The following is a 13,200-nucleotide window of genomic DNA, read 5'->3' on the forward strand; positions in this document are numbered from 1 at the left end:
GTACACTCAGTGTATATACAGTAAATGAGCAAGCAGAGTGAGAGAGAGAGAGAGAGAGACAGCGGGGGGCTATCCTACAGTGTTACAAACCTGTCACCATACTTCATGTATGTAGACAGGGATATGTGAGTTCTCAGGTGGAGATCCCAGACCTACCTTCTCCCACTCCTCACAGGTGCACAGGATTGTGGAACTAGGATATGACTGGAAGACTGTGTGTGTGTGTGTGTGTGTGTGTGTGTGTGTGTGTGTGTGTGTGGACAGCGGTATCGGCCTGTCCCCGAGCTTGTAACCCAAGTTGAGGGCTCTCCTCCAAGCAATGAGTCGATTACAGGAAGAACGCGGCCACTCACAGAGATGCCTAGTGGAGTCACTAACGAGGCTGAAGAAAGCTCAGTGGACCGTGAGAAAACTGTCTTTACCACCTCCCTGGGTCTCTACGAGTTTGAGCGGATGCCATTCGGTTTGACCAATGCCCCCACCATGCTCCAGAGGCTCATGCAGTGGGGTCTGGGGGGATTCCCTGCTGATTTACCTCAACGGCATCATTGTGTACTCGCCGGATATCGAGAGCCATCTGGCCTTTCTGGAACAGGTTTTCCAGAAGCTGCATGACCATGGGTTGAAACTCCATACCTTGGCCACGTCATCAGCTAGAAGGGGGTGGCTACAGATCCTTCCAAGGCTAAATTGATGAGGGAGTGGCCAGTTATCCAGACTATGAAGCAAGTACGGTCCTTTCTTGTCTTTGCTAGTTATTACCGGCATTTCATCCAGGCTTCTCCAAAGTGGCTGCACCACTCAACACTGTTACAGGAAGTCCCAGTCATCTGGACACGAGTATGCCAACAGGCCTTTGATCGTTTGAAGAAAGCCTTGTTGAGTGCCCCTTTCCTGGCCTAAGCAGACTTCTCTCTTCCATTCCGACTGTACACGGATGCCAACCTTGAAGGACTGGGGGCTGGTTCAAGATGTTGGGCTGGTTCAAGATGCATAAGTTCAAGATCGCCAAGAACGAGTAATTACTTACGCCAGCTACAACATGCATCCAAAAAAGAAGAAAGACCAGAACTATAGCTCCTTCAAACTGGAGCTCTTGGCTTTCAAATGAGACACAACTGGTACTGGCAGACCAGCAAGGGTACGCTCACAATATCAACAGTTTTACTTTGTTATGTGTGTGTGTGCAAGTGTGCATGTTCTTGCACGAATGTTTGTCCTTGTGTGCATCTTGCGTGCATGTGTGTGTTTAGTGGACTATGACTGGAGGACACCCCTTCTCCTTCCCTGAGCCTGCCAGCCAGCCCGGTTATCAAACTCCAGCTCATTCCCCTGTTATATTATATAACAGCACAGTGTCCTGTTCTTTCTTTCTGCAAGTCATCTGGCACTGACCTGCTGTTGGAGCTCTGTCTGGAGCTCACACAGGCCTGTACAGACATCGGCTAAGCACAGTACGTACAGTGCCTTCACAAAGTATTCACACCCCATAGACAGTATTCACACCCCATTTTTGTGTTACAGTCTGAATTTAACATTTTGAGATTGTGTCACTGGCCTACAAAATACCCCATAATGTCAAAGTTTAATTATGTTTTTCAAATTGCTTACAAATTAATAAACAATTTAAAGCTGAAATTTCTTGAGTCAATAAGTATTCAACCCCTTTGTTATGGCAAACCTAAATTAGTTCAAGAGTAAAAATGTACTCAACAAGTCACATAATAAGTTAAATGGACTCACTCTTTGTGCATTAATGGTGTTTAACATGAATTTTTGAATGACTACTTCATCTCTGTACCCCACACATACAAATATCTGTAAGGTACCTCAGTCGAGCAGTGACTTTCAAACACAGATTCAACCACAGAGACCAGGGAGGTTTTCCAATACCTCGTAAAGAAATGCACCATATTGGTAGATGGGTAAAAAAAAAGCAGCCTACTATAAGGGCACAAGGCGAGACCCAAATGCAGACACAGGAGGCAGATGGTAGAGCTCCGATATTTATTATAACAAAGGGAGTAGGCAAAGGCAGGTCAGGGTCAGGCAAGAGTTCATAAACCAGGTCAGAGCCCAAACAGTACCAGACGATAGGCAGTCTCGAGGTCAGGCCAGGCAGGGGTCAGAAACCATATCCGAGTCCAAAACAGTACAAGGGGATAGGCAGGCTGATAGTCAGAACAGGCAGAGTGGTCAGGCAGGCGGGTTCGGAGTCAGGACAGGCAAGGGTCGAAACCAGGAGGACTAGAAACAAACAGAGACTGGGAAAAATAGGATGCAAGGAAAAACGCTGGTTGACTTGACAAACTGGAACAGAGAGACAGGAAACACAGGGATAAATACACCAGGGATAATAAGCGACACCTGGAGGGGGTGGAGACAACCACAAGGACAGGTGAACCAGATCAGGGTGTGACACAGACATTGAATATCCCTTTGAGCATGGTGAAGTTATTAATTACACTTTGGATGGTGTATCAATACACCCAGGCACCACAAAGACACAGGCGTCCTTCCTAACTCAGTTGCCGGAGAGGAAGGAAACCGCTCAGGGATTTCACCATGAGGCCAATGGTGACTTTACAAAAGTTGCAGAGTTTAATGGCTTGATAGCAGAAAACTAAGGATGGATAAAGAACAATACTAACCTAAATGACAGAGTGAAAAGAAGGAATAAGGCAAGTAAAACGGCAAATATTGTGGCAAAGAAATTAATTTTATGTCCTGAATTCAAAGTATTATGTTTGGGGCGAATCCAACAAAACACATCACTGAGTACCACTCTTCATATTTTCAACCGTGGTGGTGGCTGTCATCGGCAAGGACTGGGGAGTTTTTTTTTGCATAAAAAGAAACGGAATTAAGCTAAGCACAGGCAGAATCCTAGAGGAAAACCAGATCCAGTCTGCTTTCCAACAGACACTGGGGGACAAATTAACCTTTCAGCAGAACAATAACCTAAAGCACAAGGCCAAATATACAATGGAGTTGCTTACCAAGACGACATTTAATGTTCCTGAGTGGCTTAGTTACAGTTTTGACTTAAAACGGCTTGAAAATCTATGAAAAAATTTGAAAATGGCTGTCTAAGCAATGATCAACAACCAACTTGGCAGATTTTTTTTTTTAATCAATAATGTGTAAATATTGTACAATCCAGGTGTGCAAAGCTCTTAGAGACTTACCCAGAAAGGCTCACAGCTGTAATCGCTGCCAAAGATACTTCTAACATGTATTGACTCAGGGGTGTTAAAAAACGCATGTTTTTACTTTGTCATTATGTGGTATTGTGTGTAGATGGGTGAGATTTTTAATTTATTGAATCAATTCTGAATTCAGGCTATAACACAACAAAATGTGGAATAAGGGGTTTGAATACTTTCAGAAGGCACTGAATGTGCATATACAAACATGCACAGGCACAATAATGTACTGAATGTGCATATACAAACATGCACAGGCACAATAATGTACTGAATGTGCATATACAAACATGCACAGGCACAATAATGTACTGAATGTGCATATACAAACATGCACAGGCACAATAATGTACTGAATGTGCATATACAAACATGCACAGGCACAATAATGTACTGAATGTGCATATACAAACATGCACAGGCACAATAATGTACACACACACACACACACACACACACACAAAGTCTACTATTTACCAGGTATTGTTACTTTAAAATAACATGGTTAAGCAGAAATTACATAATAACTACCCTTTGGATTCTGTGAAATCTACTGTAACAAACAGTGCTGTGTACCTAATGCATATTTATTTTACCTTTATTTAACTAGGCAAGTCAGTTAAGAACAAATTCTTATTTTCAATGATGGCCTAGGAACAGTGGGTTAACTGCCTTGTTCAGGGGGCAGAACAACAGATTTTGTACCTTGTCAGCTTGGGGATTCAAACTTGCAACCTTTCAGTTACTAGCCCAACACTCTAACCACTAGGCTACCCTGCCGCCCCCCTGCCACCCCAACACAGATTTTGTACCTTGTCGGCTCGGGGATTTGAACTTGCAACCTTTCGGTTACTAGCCCAACGCTCTAATCACTAGGCTACCCTGCCGCCCCAACACGCCCCAACATAGGCTTTCGTATTGGTGAATAGCTACCCCTCAAGTCTAGGAGACCAGGGCACACAAAGTCAACAACGACTATACAGTCTACACTCTGAAAAAAAGGGTTCTAAAAGTGTTATTCTACAAGTACAAGGGTTCTACACAGTACCTTTTCATATAGAACCTTCTCCATAGTCTAGCAACAAAACAGATGAGTGCACATCTTCAGGGCAAAACAGACGGGGTCGGCTTAGAATCATAGGATTGTTGACAACATGTAAACTATATTTAGCCTCCAAATGTTTTTTGAAATCAAATACATTTCCACAATAAGCACTTGTTGTCTCTCAAATACATTGTTACAGTTGTTAGTTCGAATTTTTGCCATATTATTATAGATGTGGTGTAAGTCATAACAAGACATGGTATCAAGCACAAGACACAACTAGCGGAAACAAGCTGCCTACGATTCCCCATATGGCAGCTTGTCATTGTTGATAGCTATCTGACAGTTCAGAATCATAACAACACACAGCCTTCTTCCCCTGTGATGCACATGCATCATTTTCGTGATGTTGTCAGGCAACCTGGCTATGGAAGACAGGGTTCTGAAAGGGTTCTTTGTTGGGTAGAAAGGTTCTACCTGGAACCATATTGTGTTTTTCTAGAGGGAACCATTTTCTCTAACAGTGTAGTAGACCAGGTCTGCGTCCCAAATGGCTCTGTATTCTTCTAGACCAGAGGGCATACGAGGCCTTTGAGTCAGAGACGAATCACGCGGCAATGTGTAGATGTGAAGATCACGTTCATTGGACCCATAGTTTGAGGTTATGTGCGGACCTCGTGAAAAGGAAAATTAAATGATCTATTCCCAGAAGGCTCTAAAGACATGCTGCCTCTCATTGACAATTAAGGAGTGCAGAATAGAGCTACTTTGTGGCATACACAGGATCAACCACACATAGAGGGAGAGGGGACATACTTTCAGGCATGACCCCTTAAAATGATCCCTTAGCTTCAAGGGTTCCATTAACTATGTTAGATAGTATTGACAGCTTTGGGTAGCTGTCCTTGAGCACATAATGTATCTAGGATCATTTTTTTCCCCAATGCCAGCCTTAACCATCAGGGGATGGTTAAGGCTGGATGTCTAGAGCCCTCAAATTCCACTCTGGACCTCGAAGCCAGTCCCACTGCTTTTTTCATTTTCCCCCTCTAATCAGGGACTGATTTAGACCTGGGACACCAGGTGTGTGCAATTAATTATCAGGTAGAACAGAATAGCAGCAGGCTCCGGACCTCCTAGGGTAAAAGTTGAGCAGGGTTTTCCAAACACGCTCCTGCAGTGCTAGGGTTTTTGCCGTAGCACTACACAAATAATCAAATTACCAACTCATCATCAAGCTTAGATTATTTGAGTCAGCTGTGTAGTGCTAGGGTAAGTGGGGGCCAGGACCGAGTTTGGGAAACTCTGGTCTAGAGGCTCACATAAACGTGTGAAGATTTCTTCATGCAAACCTCTGAGTCCCCTTACTGGTAGAACTGAGAACTCAGAGCCAATTTCAAACACTTCAACCAAAGATGATGGAAAAATGAAGATAGGCCATTTACCTTTGAAAAAAATTGTCAGTTCCATGTCTTCTTAACGGGGGTGGTTCTCACATAGACACCCATGCAACAGAAGCTGGGTCTGGTCTGCTTATATCATTGATTTTAATGTAACCAGAAAACATCAACTTGAGCACGCACATTAAATTCAACCTGCATTGTCCACCACTGTGGAGGTTTGCTAATGATGACCGCTAGGTGGCGATGGAGCTTTGCTGTTGACTGGAATAGACGTTTCAGACCTCGGAATGATGCCGACACTAAATATAATCCAGTACCAAAATACTTGACTGAAAACAAGGATTCATGTGTGCATTCTGCTATAAACATATTATTATTTATTTAAGAATGTTACCTCAGATCGCAAAACGTATGCAAAAATTGTGAAAAGTGAATATGTGCGTGTCTATGTTTGTTATCTTCCTTTTTTAGGTCCAGTGACGACCAGTCATTCAGGGCAGGCAACTGTTTTGAACCCCACCTGTTTAGCTAAAATATATATATATATATATATATATATATATATATATATATATATATATATATATATATATATGTACAGTTGAAGTCGGAAGTTTACATACATTTAGGTAGGAGTCATTCAAACTCGTTTTTCAAACACTCCACAAATTTCTGGTTAAAAAACTATAGTTTTGGCAAGTCGGTTAGGACATCTACTTTGTGCATGACACAAGTCATTTTTCTAACAGTTGTTAACAGACAGATTATTTCACTTATAATTCACTGTATCACAATTTCCAGTGGGTCAGAAGTTTACATACAGTAAGTTGACTGTGCCTTTAAACAGCTTGGATAATTCCAGAAAATTATGTCATGGCTTTAGAAGCTTCTGATAGGCTAATTGACACCATTTGAGTCAATTGGAGGTGTACCTGTTGATGTATTTCAAGGCCTACCTTCAAACTCAGTGCCTCTTTGCTTGACATCATGGGAAAATCAACAGAAATCAGCCAAGACCTCAGAAAAACAATTATAGACCTCCACAAGCCTGGTTCATCCTTTGGAGCAATTTCCAAATGCCTGAAGGTACCACGTTCATCTGATAAACAATAGAACGCAAGTATAAACACCATGGGTTCACGCAGCCGTCATACCGCTCAGGAAGGAAACGCGTTCTGTCTCCTAGAGATGAATGTACTTTAGTGCGAGAAGTGCTAATCAATCCCAGAACAACAGCAAAGGACCTTGTGAAGATGCTGGAGGAAACAGGTACAAAAATATCTAAATCCACAGTAAAACGAGTCCTATATCGACATAACCTGAAAGGCCACTCAGCAAGGAAGAAGCCACTGCTCCAAAACCGCCATAAAAAAGCCAGACTACAGTGTGCAACTGCACTTTTTGGAGAAATGTCCTCTGGTCTGATGAAACAAAAATAGAACTGTTTGGCCATAATGACTATCGTTATGTTTGGAGGAAAAAGGGGAATGCTTGCAAGCCGAAGAACACCATCCCAACCGTGAAGCACGGGGGTGGCAGCATCATGTTGTGGGGGTGCTTTGCTGCAGGAGGGACTGGTGCGCTTCACAAAATAGCCGGCATCAATCCTATAGAAAATTTGTGGGCAGAACTGAAAAAGCGTGTACGACCAAGGAGGCCTACAAACCTGACTCAGTTACACCAGTTCTGTCACGAGGAATGGACCAAAATTCACACAACGTATTGTAGGAAGCTTGTGGAAGGCTACCCAAAATGTTTGACCCAAGTTAAAGAATTTAAAGGCAATGCTACCAAATACTAATTGAGTGTATGTAAACTTCTGACCCATTGGGAATGTGATGAAAGAAATTAAAACTGAAATAAATAATTATCTCTACTATTATTCTGACATTTAACATTCTTAAAATAAAGTGTATGTTGTGTAGTAAGCTGTTAGTAGCCAATGTGCCTCACCCTAATAAATGTGGTCCCTTTCCCCCTCATAACTTAGCCTACTGTTCTGACTTGGTGGTGCACATGTAGCCTATAGGCTGTTTTAGAGAAATATAATCATTGAATATTGTAAAAGCTTTCATTGTCTGCTTATATACCCCTGTATTTTTCCTTCGGTTCTGACTTGGTGTACAGGGAGAATACTGTAACAATGGCCCATGTTCTGAACTCTGTGGCTGTACATTTAAAAAGTGCTGAACAAATAGTTGTATTGACTACGTCAGACCTAGCTCGCTCATTAATGTCTTCATCGAAATAACGGATTGCGAAAAGAAAGCTCTGCGGTTGGGGCAGCTTTATGTAGGCCCTAACAGTTTGTGGTCACCGTTTGTCACCGTTATAGTGCAGCTAATGTATTGTTTAGTGTTGTGTTGTGTAGTGGCTTTGCTGGTATGTATCTAAAACCTTTTGGAGGAGTTTGCCCCACCAAGATTTACATGCTAAAATCGCCACTGACAAGGTCATTAAGGACTCTCCAGGCTACTACTCCTTTCTCTTTTCACTCCATATTCAAGTGAGTAGTGCAGCCAATGAAAGAAGAAAGGAGACATGGATGAGAGAGGGAAAGAAAGAGAAAACATATGTAAACATTTGTTGCCCATGCCAATAAAGCCCTTTGAATTGAACTGAATTGAGAGAGAGTGAGAGAATGACATTTGAAATGTCTGTATTCTTTTGGAACTTTTGCGTGTAATGTTTACTGTAATTTTTTTTGTGTTTATTTCACTTTTGTTGATTATGTATTTCACTTGCTATGTTTCCCATGCCAATAAAGCCCTTTGAATTTAGTTGAAAGAAAGAGAGCGAGAGTATCTGTGTGTGTTTGTGTGTTTGCATGTGTGTTTGTGTGTGTGTGTGTGTGCGTGCTTGTGTTTTTGTGTGTGGGTTTGAATGGGTGGGTGAGAACCACAGGGGGCTTTTCCATTGAACCTTTAAACCAACAACACAGAAAGAGGTGTCAAGAAGTAGAGATGGAAGAAAGTGGAGAGAGCGAGAGAGAGAGAGAGAGAAGGGGGAGCCATGTGACGGAAAAACAAACCGAATGCATCGCCAGGGAACATTTTCAACAAAGCAAGAAAAGGAGGAAACAATCCTTCCGATGGACCAGCACCAAGCCTACAAGTGGTCTGACCTGCCCAATCACTTCTTCCCCCTCCTCTCCTCCCCCTGTTTCTCTCTCTTTTTCACCCTCATCTTCTCCTCATGCTTCTCTCTCCGCTCTCTCTCTCCCTCCCTCTCACCTTCCTTCTTCCCTGCTCTCTCCTTCTGCATCCCTCTCTCCCTCCCTCTGTCTCTCTCTCTCTCCTTCACCCTCTTCCACTACCCCCTCTCCTCTCTCTTTCTCTCGATTCAATTCAATTAAATTCAATGAGATGCATTGGCATGGGAAACATATGTTAACATTGCAAAAGCAAGTGAAGTAGATAATATACAAAAGTGAAATTGTCACGACTCCCACCGAAGGTGGCGCCCCCTCCTGCTTGGGTGGCGCTCGGCGGTCGTCGTCACCGGCCTTCTAGCTGCCACTGATTCCTTTTTGTTTCCCCCTTTCTGTTATTGTTTGCACCTGTCCTTAGTTGGGTTGATTAGCGGGGCTATATTAGCTAGTTGGCCCGCCTGCTCTTTGTGCGGGATTGTTTATCTGTTAGTTGCTTTGTTATGCGCTGTATTGTATTTAGCGCTAGTGCGTGGGTTGTCGCTCACTGTGTTTTGTCCCCTGTGTTTGGGGCACTTTGATTTTTGTGTGCACTGAGTTCACTATTTGGGGTGGCAGGTGTTTAGCTGTGTCGCACATTAAAAAGCCCTCACCCGTATCGCTGCTTCCTGCGTCTGATTCCTCCTCCACTACGCCTAAGCATTACAGAAATAAACAAAAATGAACAGTAAACATTACACTCACAAAGTTCCAAAAGAATAAAGACACTACAAATGTCATATTATGTACAGTATATATACAGTGTTGTAACGATGTGCAAATGGTTAAAGTACAAAAGGGAAAATAAATAAGCATAAATATGGGTTGTATTTACAATGGTGTTTGTTCTTCACTGGTTGACCTTTTCTTGTGGCAACAGGTCACAAATCTTGCTGCTGTGATGGCACATTGTGATATTTCACCCAGTAGATATGGGAGTTTATCAAAATTGGGTTTGTATTCTAATTATTTGTGGATCTGTGTAATCTGATGGAAATATGTGTCTCTAATATGGTCATACATTTGGCAGGAGGTTAGGAAGTGCAGCTCAGTTTCCACCTCATTTTGTGGGCAGTGTGCACATAGCCTGCCTTCTCTTGAGAGCCAGGTCTGCCTACGGCGGCCTTTCACAATAGCAAGGCTATGCTCACTGAGTCCGTACATAGTCAAAGCTTTCCTTAAGTTTGGGTCAGTAACTTTGGTCAAGTATTCTGCCACTGTGTACTCTCTGTTTAGGGACAGATAGCATTCTAGTTTGCTCTGTTTTTTGTTAATTATTTCCAATGTGTCAAGTATTTATCTTTTGGTTTTCTCATGATTTGGTTGGGTCTAATTGTGTTGCTGTCCTGGGGCTCTGTGGGGTGTGTTTGTGTTTGTGTTTGTGAACAGAGCCCCAGGACCATCTTGCTTAGGGGACTCTTCTCCAGGTTCATCTCTGTGTAGGGGATGGCTGTGTTATGGAAGGTTTGGGAATCGCTTCCTTTTAGGTGGTTGTAGAATTTAACGGCTCTTTTCTGGATTTTGATAAATAGCGGGTATCGGTCTAATTCTGCTCTGCACACATTATTTAGTGTTCTACGTTGTACATGGAGGATATTTTTGCAGAATTCTGCATGCAGAGTCTCAATTTCGAGTTTGTGTCACGCCCTGACCTTAGATTGCCGTTTATTTTCTCTATTTTGGTTAGGTCAGGGTGTGATTTGGGTGGGCATTCTAGATTTTGTATTTCTATGTTTATTCTATGTTTTATATTTCTTTGTTAGGTTCTAGTTTTTGTATTTCTATGTTGGTTTGTTTGGGATGATCTCCAATTAGAGGCAGCTGGTCCTCGTTGTCTCTAATTGGAGCTCATACTTAAGTAGTTTTTTTTTCTTCCAATTTCAGTTGTGGGAACTTGTTTTTGCACAGCTCTATAAAGCCTGCAGAACGTGACGTTCGTGTTTTTTTTGTTTATTGTTTTTGTATAGTGTTCTGAGTTAAAAAATAAATATCTATCATGAGCACTCAACACGCTGCACTTTGGTCTACTCCTTACGACGAGCGTCACAGTTTGTCCCATTTTGTGAATTCTTGTGTGTCTCTCTCTCTCTCTGATCCTCTGCTTTCTCCCTCCTCTCTATACCTCCCTCTCTCTCTCTCTGATCCTCTGCTTTCTCCCTCCTCTCTATACCTCTCTCTCCCCCGGTCTCTCTCATTCTTTTACTCCTTTCTTCAACCTCATATGCAGGACATTTACAATTTTTACAGTGTTAATATGTGTATATATATATTTTGTGTATTTATTTATATTCTTTATTACTTTTACTGTTTTATTTCACTTTGAGCTGCATTGTTGGAGCTCTAAGTTGAACATTTTCACTGTACCGTATAATAAACCTGAAACCCTGTACATGTGACTTAAAATTCGAATCAAATCTAAGCATTCTAAAAAATAACTTACTAAGGAGAGAGAACATTATTATGTAATGACACAACAATACATCTATCAACCATCGCCAAAAATAATAATCATTTTTGTTCTTCACCTGAAAAAATCCTAAACATGCTTCAGTGTACAGTAAGTAACACCTCTATCTCCATATTTGCCTCTTGATAATGCAAAATGCGGTGTAATATTAACCAGTCTTTCTTGACAGTTTGCTGCAGCAAGCACAATCAAGCTCATCCCCCAAATATTGGAAGGTTCTTACCGATCTCTCCCAGAGAGCTTCTCATCTGAGCTCCGCGACCTCCTGTGTGACATCTTCCAACAAAACCCGACCATTAGGCCTTCAGCTGGTGACATCATGGCAAAGCCCTTCATTATCAGTTTCATCACAAAAAAAGGTTTGTTATGCAAGACCATATTAACTTTTCATATAATTTGATTGTTAATTAATTAATTAATCCATTAATCCATAAATTAATTAATTCAATCATTTGATCTGTCTAAACAAATGTTCTATTGAGTGAGAACTGTGGAGGAACTCCAGATCACCTTGTACAAGCTGAGAACTCTGGCAGATGGCTTGGAGAGTATGCACAAAGGCACCACCATAGGTAGTCTGACGGGAGGTGTTATTGGGGCAGCTGGAGGAATCACCTCTATAGTGGGGCTCATCCTGGCTCCCTTCACTCTGGGCGCCTCCCTGATCGTCACTGGGGTAGGTATTGGGGTGGCTGTCGCTGGTGGAGCCACAGCAGGCGTATCGAAAATCACCAACATGGTCAATCAGTCTACCGACCGCCTAGCCATCAAGAACATCATCAAGGAGTTCCAGGAGAAGATGAACTCTGTGGTGACATCTCTACAATACATCACTGAGGGTTTGGAGACACTGAGGGCAAGTGGCTCTTAACATAGACAATTTCAATGCAAATGCTGGGGTAAATGCTGGGGCGGGTTTGGGAGGGGCCTGGGGTGCATACCAGAGCTCTTCTGATTTCTCCGGGTGGGCACCATTGGCAATGTGGTAGCCCAAACTTCCAGTACAGTTTGTGTGGCAGAGGTGGCAACAGGAATATTTTCAGCTTTTTTTGTATCTGTTGATATCTTCCTCATCGCCATGGTTGCCAAAGAGATCACAACATCCGACAGGCGAAGGCGAATGAACAGCCGGGTGATACCAGTAAGTTAGAAGGGATGGACACAGACTCCACCACTGAGCTGAACCCTGCATGTGAAGAACCAAAGGCTGAGGTCAAGTCAGAGACCATGAAGTTCATCCAGACGATCAGACAGACAGCTGAACAGCTACAGGAGAGCCTGGATGAACTGAGTGACATCATCGCATTCATTCCTTAGAGGACTGTTACTTAGACAACTGAGACTACTCAGTTTTATTGATTGTAAAAGATGCAGAAACAAGAAATAGAACAGAAACACAGGTATTGGCAGTGTGACTCTGACACCCTGATAGGCCTACAGGTTGTAATCATCATTCCTTGTTCCATTCTCAAATGCTTACATCCACAGGCACACCTCCAATTGACTCAAATTATGTCAATTAGCCTATCAGAAGCTTCTAAAGCCATGACATAATTTTCTGGCATTTTCCAAGCTGTTTAAAGGGACAGTCAACTTAGTGTATGTAAACTTCTGACCCACTGGAATTGTGATAAGTGAAATAATCTGTCTGTAAACAATTGTTGGAAAAATGACTTGTGTCATGCACAAAGTAGATGTCCTAACTGACATGCCAAAACTATTGTTTGTTAACAATAAATTTGTGGAGTGGTTGAAAAATGAGTTTTAATGACTACAACCTAAGTGTATGTAATCTTCCGACTTCAACTGTACACACAAGCACACTCTTTAGGGGCCCCCGTGCCCGGACGAGGGAACCCCACACTCAGCGGGATGTAGACTACAGGATGGAA

At 42.4% G+C, this 13,200-nt stretch overlaps 1 pseudogene; it reads left to right on the forward strand.

The window, feature by feature from the left end:
• The first annotated feature begins 357 nt into the window (after nucleotides 1–357).
• LOC115199258 (apolipoprotein L3-like) lies at nucleotides 358–12,827 on the forward strand (annotated as a pseudogene).
• Nucleotides 12,828–13,200: the final 373 nt, after the last annotated feature.

The sequence above is a fragment of the Salmo trutta genome, chromosome 8 (genome assembly GCF_901001165.1).
Source record: "Salmo trutta chromosome 8, fSalTru1.1, whole genome shotgun sequence".
In the NCBI taxonomy this organism is placed as follows: Eukaryota; Metazoa; Chordata; class Actinopteri; order Salmoniformes; family Salmonidae; genus Salmo; species Salmo trutta.